At 44.6% G+C, this 13,960-nt stretch overlaps 1 protein-coding gene across 2 annotated transcripts in view; it reads left to right on the forward strand.

Annotated features, from left to right (window-relative positions):
• Positions 1-13,960, forward strand: part of FRY (FRY microtubule binding protein) — a 191,827-nt gene that overhangs the window by 15,563 nt on the left and 162,304 nt on the right. For both annotated transcript variants that reach the window (XM_077927129.1, XM_077927130.1), the window contains exon 2: positions 1,745-1,933. The gene's annotated coding sequence lies outside the window, so the exon portion shown is untranslated. The remainder of the gene's footprint in view (positions 1-1,744; positions 1,934-13,960) is intronic.

A 13,960-nucleotide genomic window follows, 5' to 3' on the forward strand; every position in this document is an offset into this window, starting at 1 on the left:
TTCTGGTCATTAGTTACCACTTTTCCATGCAGTAAATTCGATACATAGTTTGCATTGTGGCAAGAAGTCTTCTTTTATCTGTCCTGAATCAATTTAAGTGCTAGTATTATTAATAATTTTATTATTTATACCCCACCCATCTGGCTGGGTTTCCCCAGCCACTCTTATAATAAAAATTCACTTTATACTATGCATAATTTTTAAAGCTTATTTCATGTCATTAACATTATAGGAGGTGCCCCTGAGAATAAACAGAGTAGCCCTTCCTCATCACCAAACAGCATAATCAACACACACATTGAGATTAGTTGGAAATAAATAAGGGCATTAAATACAAATTCTATGCAGTCTTCAGCCCCAGGACCTGGCTAGGGCCTTTTTTGTTTTCCTTTTCCTTTTCTCTTCTCTTTTGTTGTCCATTAGTTTATTGCAGTACTTTTTTTCCAAGAAAAGTAGGTGCTGGAACTCAACATGAAGTTGTTACAGTAAGTTGCCGGGTGACTCGGGACAGCCCTGAACAAAGAGATGCCGGTTTGACAACAGTCACATTCACCATCCATGGAGGTGCTAAAAACTATGGCAAGCTGTCTCCCTAGCTGGTTTGGGGGTTGCCCCTGGTTCTGGTGCAGGTCAAATAAATGTGCCCCTGCTGCCCTCATTCTCTTAGATTCAAGAGGATGGCTAGGGCATTTTGGAAGGGCCATTGCGCAAACTCATGTGCTTGCAATGGTAGAGCTTAAAGCCCTCGGCAGCTGCTACACGGGAGGTGGATTTTGTTCCTGCCCCGTAGCTTGACCAATTGCAGCTAGGAGCAGCTAGGTGGAGTCATAGATCTGAAAAAAAGTGTAGAATCACATATGCCGGCCAGCTCTCATATTGACTTGAAAATGTTTGTTTTGGGTTTCTTGGAAGTATGTAAAGTCAAGAAGTGGGTGGAGGAATGCTGGACTTCTGTGTGCTTCACCTGGGGGTGGGGAGCACTGGTTTCTTGCAGCATAATAAAGACAAGTGGGAAGCCATCTTTATAAAGTTTTATATGTGTGTAAGTGGGGAGGAGTTGCCACAATGCCCTTTTCTTTTTCTAGCATTCTTACACTAGTTGTGGCATGTAGGCTTTGCACTAGGTGTTAGAATTTTCTCCCCGCCCTTAAGGTGTGATGGGGTCTAGGAAAGGAGGTAGAAAGGAAGGAGCTAAAAGGAATTGTTGGACAGCTGGCTACTCGTTCTCATGCCATCTATTTGTGTTCTGGGAGGAACGGATACTTTTTGACCCTTGGGATATAATTTTGATATCTGATCAAACTGAACACAGGCAGTCAAGTACCTTATCTATTATTTACATCAAATGGAAGAGAGTGACGTTTGCTATTGCTAATGGCAATGGACCCTGTGAAATGCCTCCGTGCGGTCTAATAAAAAAATAGTGCTGCAGTGCCATTTAGAAAGATGATGATGAAATTTATGGACAATGTTCTTGCTCCGCAGGAAAAGGTAACCATTGTTTACAAACTATGAAGTGCTACAGAACTAAGCAACTAATATAACATTGGTTACTTTGTACGCAGTGGTTTTGTTGTAAACCATAATCTGTGTTTAGAATACTCACAGACAATTATAGGGATTTATTGGTAAAGCGTGTGTCTGTTGGTTAAAGCTAAATGATGACTAGCTTTGAGAGGTGGCAGTAATATATTATACAGTAGTGTGGATGACCTAAGTTCATGCATACTGTTATTTTCCCTAGGTGATACAGATGGTTCACAAATGCAAAACAATACCTTTCGTCTCTAGGAAGCAAGCAAGGCAGCATCCATATCACAGGCAATTAACTTGGCTCTGCCTCTTCTACAAAACTATCTCACCCGTGTTTATGACAAGCATATCCCACCATTAATCTGATTAAAGAGACACTGAATGTGCTGATCAAGGCGAGGTAAGACTTAAACTTCTTGTTGTGGATTTATGATGTTTGTTTTTGCAATTGAAACATACAACTGGCTTATTGTATAATTTGCATTGCCATATTTTTCACATCTGACACATAATAAGCTTTCTGGTTTAAACAGACATTCATTCTTACTTGGTACTCTCCTAAGATTTCTATCCAAGTGCATTTTTTTGTGATCTGAAAATTTACACAGGAGCCTGAAATGCTAACATTATAGAGGACATAATAGAGCATGATATAACCATCAGGTATTTATGGAGAGAGGAGTGTGTGTGGTACTACGCCTAAGTAGTTGTCATTCTAGTGCTACAGTCTATAGAAAAAACATTTGTTCTAAAGCAAATTATGTTTGGATTTACCGGTATCTTGTCTGTTGTGGGCTGGGGGTGTACTCCCTGATTTCCATTATGTGTTCTTTGACAGCTTTCACTAGCCTGGTGCCCTCCAGATGTTTTGAACCACATCTCACATCAATCCTGACCATTGGGCCTTCCTGACTGGGGCTGATGGGAGTTGTACTCCCATCTGAGCATCAGGTTGGTGAAGGCTGAACTAGCTAATATCCAGAACAGATTTTATTGATTGATTTATTTAGGTAGGCATTTATTTATTTAGGTAGGCCGAACAACATTAATGGGTGGGCAGGATTGTAGACTTAACAACCGCCTGATGTCGCATGTGACATTTCCCCTTTCTTACACAGTTTGAAATCAAGCTGCAAAGCCCACACGGCTTTGCAGATGCTGATAACCAGTTGATCGCTGTGCTTGCAAAGGCTTTGCAAGAGCTGCCATGATGCATGGTGCTTCCAGAAACACCAGGCTTTGCAGACACTGCTGATTCCCTCTGTATGTATGTAAATGCACTGAGATAAGTACAAGTTACTTTTTGTTCACCAGGCATTCCACTGGAATCAATTTACTGCTTCTGAGCTTAAAATATTTGACAAGTGAATGGGTAGTGCCACAGGTTTCTTGAATGGTACCAGCAGAACTGAACAAACCCCCTAGAAATGAATTCCATTACTTTTTGCTCATTTTGATCTCTTCCAAAATTATTGGGTTTCATGGTTCCTTTCTATAGCTTTCTGTTTTGCTTTGTGCCAGAGATGCCTAGTTCCTATTTCTCACTCCTTTGCCTAACATGTTCTTAAAACACATTATGCAGGGGAGGGGGCAGATTCCAGGAAGCCACACACAGAGCCTCTGAATATCTACATATTCTAAAGCAAATATTAACTGCTTTTACGTTATATTTTCAGAGTAATTTAGATGCAAGGTCCTGTGATATGGAAAGATAATGTGAAAAATGGGAATAGATTTCTTACTGATTGGTAATGGGTTATAAATTCCTAAACCTGTAGTATAATTCTCCAAACTGGATTGGCGACATAATAAAAGGCTCTGCAATGTAAATAAAATAGGAAAATAAACCTGGTCAGACCATGTAACGTCACACCAAGCTTCGTTTGTTCAAGATGAGAAGGGGGAAAAACACGTTCATCAAGATTTGAAGTGAACAAGAGCTAGGTTTGACTTTCTTGCTATGTTCATTATTGTGGATCACGTCTTGTTGCTTTGGTCTGTATAATACGCTGTATGAATATGAAGTGATGCTTTGTTACTTAGTATTCCTTAATGTGTAGACCATGTAAGTTAAATGACATTTTGGACATACTTTAACTAGGAACTTTGTATTAATGGTCATGCTTTTGGCACCTCAACACTGCGATGTTTAAGTGACTCGTGACTGAGGAGTTTTTCAAGGCAGGTATCAGTGCACTTATAAACATTTGTTTCATTTATAGATCTTCATTTGTGAAGTTTTTATCAGCTGTGAGGGTTTTGAAGCATCATAGTTCACTTTATTTGAACGGGGTACACTCATTAGCAAGTCAAAAATTGTAATCTCATGTAACAATCTCCCTTCCCGTGGGGCGATCTCAAGACAATGTCAGACCATGGTTTGTTTAAACTAGCCATGGTTTATCGTTACATGCAACTGTGGCCAGTCACTCGATTATGAAGTTACCGTAGAGCAATCTACATAAAGCCTATTCTGGGATTTATATAGGACTAAACTACTCATTGCAATGATAGATAATATCTGTACCTTGTATTACAGTATATATAATTCATTCGTATTGTAATGGGATGATGAGCTGCTTGTGCGTAAAATGCAAGTCCCTCAGAGTTTGGTCAAGTCCTCAAACCTCTGCCTACGGCGGAGCCCCTCCAGCACGGCTCCGTCAGTCGCTAGCAGAATCCGAAAGTGGTCTCTTACGGAATCTCTTCCAGCATAAAAGCTCCTTAACGGAAACACGTCTTCTGGACTCTCGGCGTGACAGTTTCCGGCGAGGAGTGGGTGTCCCTATAGGAGGTCTTGAAACCTCCCCACTGTTTTCGCTGGAAGTGTCTCTGAGCCATCCCTCCGACTCACTTTCCCCTGGAGCCCCTCCTCTCCCCCTGCTGGTTCCCTCTTCAGCTGCTAAGTCTGTCTCAACCTCAGGGAACCCTTCCACCTCCTGTCCTTCCGATGGCAGTTCCCTGACATCCACCTCCCCTCCAGGGCCCCATTCACCCCCTCCCGTCCCCTCCTCTATGGGCGGTGAGGAAGCAAAGCCCCTGAAAGAACCTCCCTCATCTTCCGAAGTCTCGAACACTTCCCTCCACCGGTTGCTGTTCCTGGTCCCCAAGTACTCCTCGTCATCGGAGTCAATTTCTTCTTCCAGCTCCGATTCCGTGAATCCTTCCATTTCCTCCTCCTCGTCGGTGGTGCCGAAGTACTCCCTCCTGAACCTTGCTACAGGCTGAGGTTTCCTCGGGAACCTTTGGTGGAACGTTTCTATTAAGACCTCGTCATTGACATCCTCTGCAGTTACCCAGGTGTTTTCTGACTCCGGTTCCCCTTCCCACGCCACCAAATACTCCACCTGATTCCCCTTCCACCTGGAATCGATGATTTCCGCAACATGGCTGCTGCGTTCCCTTTCTTCTAAGGCTGGTCCCCTGGTGGATTCCCCTTCACGTCCCCCCCTATACGGTGACAGTAAGGACCTATGGAATACTGGGTGCAATTTCATGTGATTGGGTAACCGGAGTTTGAAAGCCACTGGGTTGACCTGCTGAATGACCTCAAAGGGTCCCAGCCTTTTGGGTCTCAACTTCTTGCAACCCCCTTTGAACGGCAAGCCTTGGGTTGACAGCCACACCTGATCCCCCACCCTTACGGCTTCACCTTCCCTTCTGTTCTTGTCTGCCTGCCTCTTATATTCTTCTTTGGCCCTTTCTAAGTTGAGCTGGAGCTGACGATGGATCGCTTCCATCTCTTCTACAAAATGTTCGGCCGCTGGGACGCTCCATCTCTCCCCTCCTCCCCCTGGAAATGCCCTGGGATGACACCCATAATTGGCCAAAAAGGGGCTCATCCCTGTAGACACATTCTCCGCATTATTGTAGGCAAACTCTGCCAGCGCCAACTTTTCGACCCAATCGTTCTCTCTGTCATTGACATAACACCTCAGGTACTGCTGGAGGATACCGTTTGCTCTTTCCGCCTGCCCGTTGGTTTCAGGGTGCCGGGCAGTCGAAAAATTGACCTCCACGTGCAGTAAGCTCATGAGCTTCCTCCAGAACCTGGACGTAAATTGTTTGCCTCTGTCTGAGACCACCCTCAAGGGGGCGCCATGCAACCGGAAAATGTGTTCTACAAACAATTTCGCTGTCTCTTCCGCTGTGACTGCATGTGAGCATGCTACAAAGTGGCACATCTTAGTTAACAGGTCTACTACTACCATGATGGCTGTTTTCCCCTTGGACTTCGGCAGATCCGTCATTAAATCTATCGATACCGCCTCCCATGGCCGTTCGGGGGTGGGTAAGGGTTCTAATAACCCTGCCGGCGCCCGCCTTTCCCCTTTAGCTCGCTGGCATTGGTCACACCCTCTTACATACTCCCTTACATCTTCCCTCACCTTAGGCCACCAAAATTCCCTGGTAACCAATCACATGGTCTTGTGTTGCCCAAAATGCCCCGCTGTGGGGCTGTCGTGCAGCTGCTTGAGTACTCTCCCCCTCAATTCTCCTTCGGGTATATACAGTGCCCCTTTGTAATACAATGCTCCATTTCTTTCCTCAAAGCCTCCGGAGCTCTCTCCCTCCCCCCTGAGACCTCTGAGCTTATCCTGGGCGTATTCATCATTCTCCGTTTCCTCTACCAGTTCTCTTTGCCCCACCAGTGCCGCCCCACACACCCAGCGGTCCTCTGGGATGACATGTCTCTCTTCGGTTGCCCCCTCCCCCTCCAAATACTCAGGTTTGCGTGAGAGAGCGTCCGCCCTGACGTTTTCTGGGCCTGGCACGTAACAAATTTCAAAGTGGAATTTGGAGAACTCCTCGGCCCATCTCACTTGTCGTTGGTTGAGCACTCGTGCTGTTCTCCAATACTCTAAATTCTTGTGGTCTGTGCACACTTGCACCTTATGTTGTGCACCAATCAATAAATGCCTCCATCTCCGGAACGCTTCGTGAATGGCGAGTAATTCTCGGTCATACACCGTGTAGTTCCTCTTGGACTTATTCAGCTTCCGCGAGAAGAAGGCACACGGTCTCCACTCCGACTTACTCTTCCCCGGTTGTAGAAGCACCGCCCCTACCGCCCGGTCTGACGCATCTGTTTCAACTCTCATAGGTTCTTGTAAATCCACATGCAGGAGTTGTTCTTCCGAAGCGAACGCCCTTTTCAGTGCTTCAAATGCTCGCTCCGCCTCCGCCGTCCAAACAAATTTCTTCTTGCTGCTGAGACAGTCAGTGATGGGAGCCGTCAGGTGGGCAAAGTTCTTTATGAACTTCCGATAAAAGTTTCCAAACCCTAAGAATCTTTGCACATCCTTCTTCGTTTTCGGTGTTTTCCATTCCAGTACCGCTTGGACCTTGCCTGGATCCATGGCCAATCCCTTGTCTGACAAGCGGTACCCCAGGAATTCCACCTCCTTGGTATGAAACTGACACTTCTCCAGTTTCACCCACAGCTGGTTGGCTTGCAGCTTGCCCAACACCTCGCGGACGTCCCTCACATGCTGCTCCTCATTCTCTGAATATACCAACACGTCGTCTAAGAAGGCTACACAATTCTTGTAGAGCAAAGGCCCCAGGACGTGGTTCATAAACGATTGAAAACACGCTGAGCCCGCTTGTAGACCGAAGGGCATAACGAGATATTCAAAGGCCCCCAAAGGGGTGAACATGGTGGTTTTCCATTCATCCCCCTTCCTTATTCGTATCAGGTTATACGCCCCCCGCAAGTCCAGTTTTGTAAAAATCTTTCCCTTCCTCACCTTGGTCAAAATGTCATCAATTCAGGGCATAGGGAAAGCCAGAGGTTCTGATACTGCATTTAGGGCCCGATAGTCCACTACAAGCCTCGGTTTATCTGTGTTTTTTTTGTCCACAAAAAACACTGGGCTGCCCCCCACCGCTCTGGACTCTCTGATGAAACCTTGCTTCAGGTTTTTGTCAATGAACTCCCTTAACTCCTGCATCTCCCTGTCTGACATGGCATACAGCTTGCCCACTGGGAGTTGGGCCCCAGGGAGTAGATTGATTTGACAGTCAAAGGGTCTATGTGGCGGCAGTTTGTCTGCTTCCCTTTCGCTGAATACGTTGCTTAGATCAGCGTATTGTGGGGGCACCTTCCCTTTGTCCGTTACTTCCGTCCCTGCCAGGGTGGCTCTGGTCCCTTCCGGAGCCCTCCCCTCTTTGCAGTGTTCTAGGCAATGCGCTGACCCAAAGGAGACCACTCTCTGATGCCAGCCCACTAGCGGATCGTGCAGCGCCAGCCAGCTCATCCCCAAAATAATGGGCGCTCCTCCCAAAGTAGCCACATTGAACGCTATTCGTTCGGTGTGCCTTGCCACTCTCATTATCATTGGAACCGTCTGTTGGCTGATTTCTCCTCCCAGTAGCTCCCGCCCATCGATCGTGGTCACCTGCAAGGGGTTACTTAAAGGGACAGTTTGTATCTGGTGCTCAGCTGCAAACTCCTTACTCATGAAATTACAGGAGCTGCCTGAGTCCAATAGCGCCTTTATCTTCAGTGGGTGTCCATTTGGCAGCTCTAGTAACACCTCTATTACTAAAGCAGGTCTTGGAGGTTCCGGCGTGGGCACTTTTACTGCTCTTTGGCCTGGCTGCTGTGCCCCGACGGTGGCAGCCAGGCGTTGGCTTTTACTTGCTCCTTGCCTTCCTCCTCCTTTTCCCCAACAGCTCCCGCCATCCCTTGCCATTCCTTTCTTTGTGGGCAAACTCTGGCAAAGTGACCTGGCTGTTGGCAGAGGTAACATTTCTTGGCGCTCTTCCCCTCCTTCTTCCGCCCTTCATTGGGATTTGAAACTGCGCGCGCGCGCGCTGTGCCAATTTCCATCGGCTCTGCCGGCGGGAAAGGTGGCTCTGGAATCTCTGGAATGCGGAAATCCCTCCAGCGCTCCCCTTTCCCTTCCCGCTTTTCCAACGCTCTCGCCTCCTGGCGTGCTCCTATGGTCAGCGCGGATTTGGTCAGCTGGTCCATAGACTCCGCCCTGGGCGCCCGGGAAAGTTCATCTTTCACCGCTGAAGAAAGCCCTTCTTCGAAAAGCATTTGAATGGGCTCAGCCGATAGATCCCACCCCAATTTATGGATCAACATGGTAAACTCAGTCCAGTACTCACGGACAGATTGGCTCCCCTGTTTGCAAGCCATTAACTGTCTGCGCACCACTCCCTGCTCAATGTCGCTGGAAAACATCAGGTCCATGGCGCAAAAAAACTTCCTCGTGTCCTTTAGGATCTCATTATTCATTGCCATCAGGGGTCTAACCCAGTCCTTCGCCCCCGATTCGAGATGGCCAATCACAAAAGCCACTCGCGACTCCTCGTCGCGAAAGTCATCAAACTGCAGATTGAGAGCATATTGCATCTCTGTCCTAAAGGCGTGATAGTTCCTGGGATCCCCCCCAAACTTCTGCACCAATCCTGGCACCTTTCGTGCGAGCGGGGTGGTTTTTCCCTTTTCTGCATCCTGAGCCCTCCTCTCCTCGAGCCTCGCCGTCTGCAGCGCTAGCTGGACCTCCAACACCCTGTACCTTTCTTCCAGGCTTGGACCTGCTCCAGCTCCTCCTGCTTCTCCGGTTTCAGCTGGGTTGCTCATGATGCCTCCCCTTGCACAAGCTGCTTTCAAGGACTTTCGGATTGCTGTAATGGGATGATGAGCTGCTTGTGCGTAAAATGCAAGTCCCTCAGAGTTTGGTCAAGTCCTCAAACCTCTGCCTACGACGGAGCCCCTCCAGCATGGCTCCGTCAGTCGCTAGCAGAATCCGAAAGTGGTCTCTTACGGAATCTCTTCCAGCATAAAAGCTCCTTAACGGAAACACGTCTTCTGGACTCTCGGCGTGACAGTTTCCGGCGAGGAGTGGGTGTCCCTATAGGAGGTCTTGAAACCTCCCCACTGTTTTCGCTGGAAGTGTCTCTGAGCCATCCCTCCGACTCACTTTCCCCTGGAGCCCCTCCTCTCCCCCTGCTGGTTCCCTCTTCAGCTGCTAAGTCTGTCTCAACCTCAGGGAGCCCTTCCACCTCCTGTCCTTCCGATGGCAGTTCCCTGACACGTATTGTTTAAAATATGGCATTTCACTAAATGCTTCACACTACATTAGCTTTTACAGTTGCATGCTATGTTTCTGGGTAGACCTGTCAGCAACTAGTGAAGCCTGACAAACAACATAACAAGTTATAAAGGTCTCCCCCTCCCCTTAATTAAATCCATGGTTTCCCTAAATGAATATGATTATTAACAACAGCTTGTGAAACAATGCAAAATACAACTTTAAAAAGAATGGTATATCTTTTGTTCAGTGAGGGAGTAGATCTGGAAGTGAACCGCACTCCTCTGCCAGTTGGAACATAGCCTATTTGGAAACTGCCTGTCAAATCATGGAATGCTTGCTAAATGAGGACGCTACATGTGCTGACAGCTTCAAGGAACTAAGCAAGGAGCAGTTCCAGCAAGTTTAGTGTTTAATTTGTTTACGCTTATTCTGTTGTATATACAAGAACCCCTGACTCCAGAGTTTCCATTGTGTTTCTGTTGCTGTCACAACCAACTGATCAGATCAGCACATATGTACAGTACTACATTATGCAATGATACATTGGACAGTTCTTCCAATGAAGGGATTTAGTAAGTGGAGACTCTCAATGATCAGTATTGGGAGCTGTGCTTTTTTAAACTTTCTCATAAACAATCTAGAGCAGGGTTTCTCCAAACTTGGATCACCAGCTGTTTTTGGCCTACAACTCCCATCATCCCTAGCTAGCAGGACCGGTGATGGGAACTGTAGTCCAAAAACAGCTAGAGACCCAAGTTTGGGAAATCCTGATCTAGAGTAAGAGGGGTGAGCACGGAGGTAGGCAAGTTTATTGATGATGCTAAATTGTTCAGGGTGGTTAAAAGTAAAAGGGACTGTGAAGAGCTCCAAAAAGACCTTTCACACTGAGTGAGTGGCCAGTAAAGTTATGTAAGCTGGGGGGAAATATATTTTTAAATTTTTTAATTTCATATCTGTGGGAAGTGAAGTTACGGGGAACCAGGCAGAGGGCCTTCTCAGTAGTGGTGCCCACCCTGTGGAATGCCCTCCCATCAGATGTCAAGGAAATAAACAACTATCTGACTTTTAGAAGACATTAAAGGCAGCCCTGTTTAGGGAAGTTTTTAATGTTTGGTGTTTTATTGTGTTTTTAACATTCTGTTGGGAGCCACCCAGAGCAGAGGGGGAAACCCAGTCAGATGGGCGGGGTATAAATAATATATATTATTACTATTACTATTATTTATTATCAGATCTGAACTGGTGCTAACTGACCAGCAATGAGACCTTGGCTAATTTGGTGAAGAAGTTGATCCAGTGTACAGCAGCTGTTAAAGAGATGAATTCCATCGTTCAGCCCGGACACTGAGATCCAGCACCGAGGGTCTTCTGGCGGTTCCCTCATTGTGAGAAGTGAGGTTACAGGGAACCAGACAGAGGGTCTTCTTGGTAGTGGCGCCCGCCCTGTGGAACACCCTCCCATCAGATGTCAAGGAAATAAGCAGCTATCTTATTTTTAAAAGTCATCTGAAGGCAGCCCTGTTTAGGGAAGTTTTTAATATTTTATGCTGTATTGTTTTTAACACTCGATTAGGAGCTGCCCAGAGTGGCTGGGGAAACTCAGCCAGATGGGCGAGGTATAAATAATAAATTATTATTATTATTATTATTATTATTATTATTATTATTATTATTATTATTATTCTGTCTTGGGGACCATTAAGAAAGGGATTGAAAAGAAAGCCACCATTATAGAATGTATGTTGGGGCCACATCTGGAATATTGTGTACAGTTTTAGTCACCTCGCCTCAAAAAAGATATTGTAGAGTTGGGAAAGGTTCAGGAGCGGGCAGCGAAAATGATTGAGGGGATGGAGAAGCTCCCCTAATTAGGAAAGGTTATAGTCTTTTGGGTTTTTAGCTTAAAGAAAGGGCAAGTAAAAGGTGGCATGACAGAAGTGTCATGCATGATGTTGGAGAGACTGGAAGAGAGAAAAGGATTTTTCTCTGTCTCATAATACTGGAACTTGTTTGAATCCAATGAAACTGAATGTTGAAAGATTCAGGACCGGCAAAAGAAAGCACACATGGAATTCACTTCCACAAGCAGTAGTGATGGCCACCAACTTGGATGGCTTTGAAGGATGACAGGGAAAATTCATAAAGGAAAAGACAGTCCATGACTACTAACCCTGAAGCCCATGTTCAGCCTCCACTGGCAGAAGCACTATGCTTCTGAATACCAGTTGCTGGAAGGGGCAGGAGGGAAGCTACATTCCCACAAGCATTGAGTTGGCGACTGTGAGAACAGGGTGCTAGACTAGATGAAAATAATTAACTCAAAACTCACAGACCTATTGTGAAGATAAGGTGAAATTTAAACGTAGCATTGGGTCAATACTTCATTGTGTTTAGAGCAGGTGTATTTGAGTCATTGGAACTTAAGTTAATCATGACTGAATTAAGTGTCATTGATTTCAATAGGCGCCATTCAGTTACAGTGTTCGTTCTACACAGTGGACTTCTGCTTAGACAAACAGGAGTTACCATCCTTTGCTTTCCCCTGCAAAATCCTACAGATCCTAAAATCTGCTCTGTAGGGATGGAGGATCTTTAAGAGCAGACAGCCAGGTGGGCTGTGGGGGACAGGAGAGAAAGGGGAAGTCCTGTTGTGTCCATGGCTGTGACATTGGATTTCAGCCACTGTAGTCAATGCTGAGTGTGGATCCAACTCATCAGGATTGCTGTAAAACTTTTGAGTTAGTATTGCGCCGGGGGGTGGGGTGGTGTAAAAATCTGCAAAACTTGAACTGGTGGCTTACTTCTTTTTTCTTTTTCTTTTGACAGAGTTGTAAGAGCATCAGTAGAATTATGTTAGCCGGTCAGTATCATGTGTGGTCCAAATATGTAAGTGAAAACTAAATCCAAGCTTATATCTGTTCACTGCCTACAGATATAATGAACAAAGTAATAGAATGAAGACACTAGGTGCTATTTCAATCTCGGAAAACCAAGTCTGAATGTTATTAAAGATTTTATGGAGGGTAATACTTTATTATATTGTGATCAGATACTGCTAAGATGAGACCACATGCCCCTTAGTTATTATTATTATTATTGCATTAGGTATTCTATTGGCACACTAATTAGTATCTAAGAATCCATTAATGAAACAACGGGATTTTCCATTTCCCAACCTGTAAATGATTAATTGGTATTTTTTTTCTTAGCAGTAGGACAGACAGTCTAATCTCTTCACAGAAAAAAAAAATGAGGAAAGAGGCCCTAGTATGGAAATGCCAAGTGAAGTATGGCAATGAATCAGTAATAATGTTGATAATAAACTGATGGTGATGAAGCGAAATGATTTTATTTTTTAAAAAGATGCTTCATCAGTGTTAGTTCAGGCCATACAATATAAGATTTATATAATCTAGCACAGTACATTTGTTAGAATCATGGGAAACTACATGCTGACTATTTGCATATGTGATAAAATCAGGAAATTCTGCTGCACTCTTCATTTAATTTTTTGAAAAATAATAAAGAAACAAAAGATAGACACAAGCTGTGTGATATTAGATCTCAGAGTACTGTATAGAGAACATTCATACTTATAATAATGTTTTGTTTTGGATTTTGCTTGATACAATTCCAATATGAGGAATGCAAGGTTGGGATATAAATGCAATAAATAAATAAATTATATAATAACAGAGAAACCAGTCCTTGCACATATTCACACTCTTGTTATGTATTTCTATTGTATATAGGACATAAGATCCCAGAGGACCCTCTTCAAGATATTCTGAATTATTTATAAGTATGTGTTGGGCGGAGATTTAGACATACAGGGTGAAATTAAATGTCATTAGCATAAATCATCGGGATTGTAAGATTGACCCAAAAGCACTGTAAGCATCAGCCATCATTAATGCATCATATAAAGGATGTGTAGAGGGGTTCTAAAACCCCCCAGCCCCAGTTCAAATATATGGGGGGAGTAAAGGGATGTACTGTAAATTATCAATTTTAGTGCTAGTTTTTGATTTTGGAAGAAAAAATTCTAGAGAGGTTGAAGGTGCAGTTATGTTTATGGGCTCCTTTGGGAGGAAGGCTGGGATATAAATTTAATAAATAAAATAAAAAACAATTATTATTTTGGAAATCTACTTTCTGTTCTATGGGCATACTGTAGCAATGCTTGTGATGAAAAATAATCTGTAGTCATGTGGAAACATATCTCAAAGCATAGGTTGAAATACCAGTTTTCACTTACAAACAGCTCCAATGAAGCCCAAATGAGAAATGCCAGATTTAAAAGCAAACCCAAAGTCTTGAATACCTTTGTGTCCTAAAGACAAGTGGAATTTCATTGTGTGTGTGTTTAAGTGTAA

The sequence above is a fragment of the Podarcis muralis genome, chromosome 4, assembly GCF_964188315.1.
Source record: "Podarcis muralis chromosome 4, rPodMur119.hap1.1, whole genome shotgun sequence".
Taxonomy (NCBI): Eukaryota; Metazoa; Chordata; class Lepidosauria; order Squamata; family Lacertidae; genus Podarcis; species Podarcis muralis.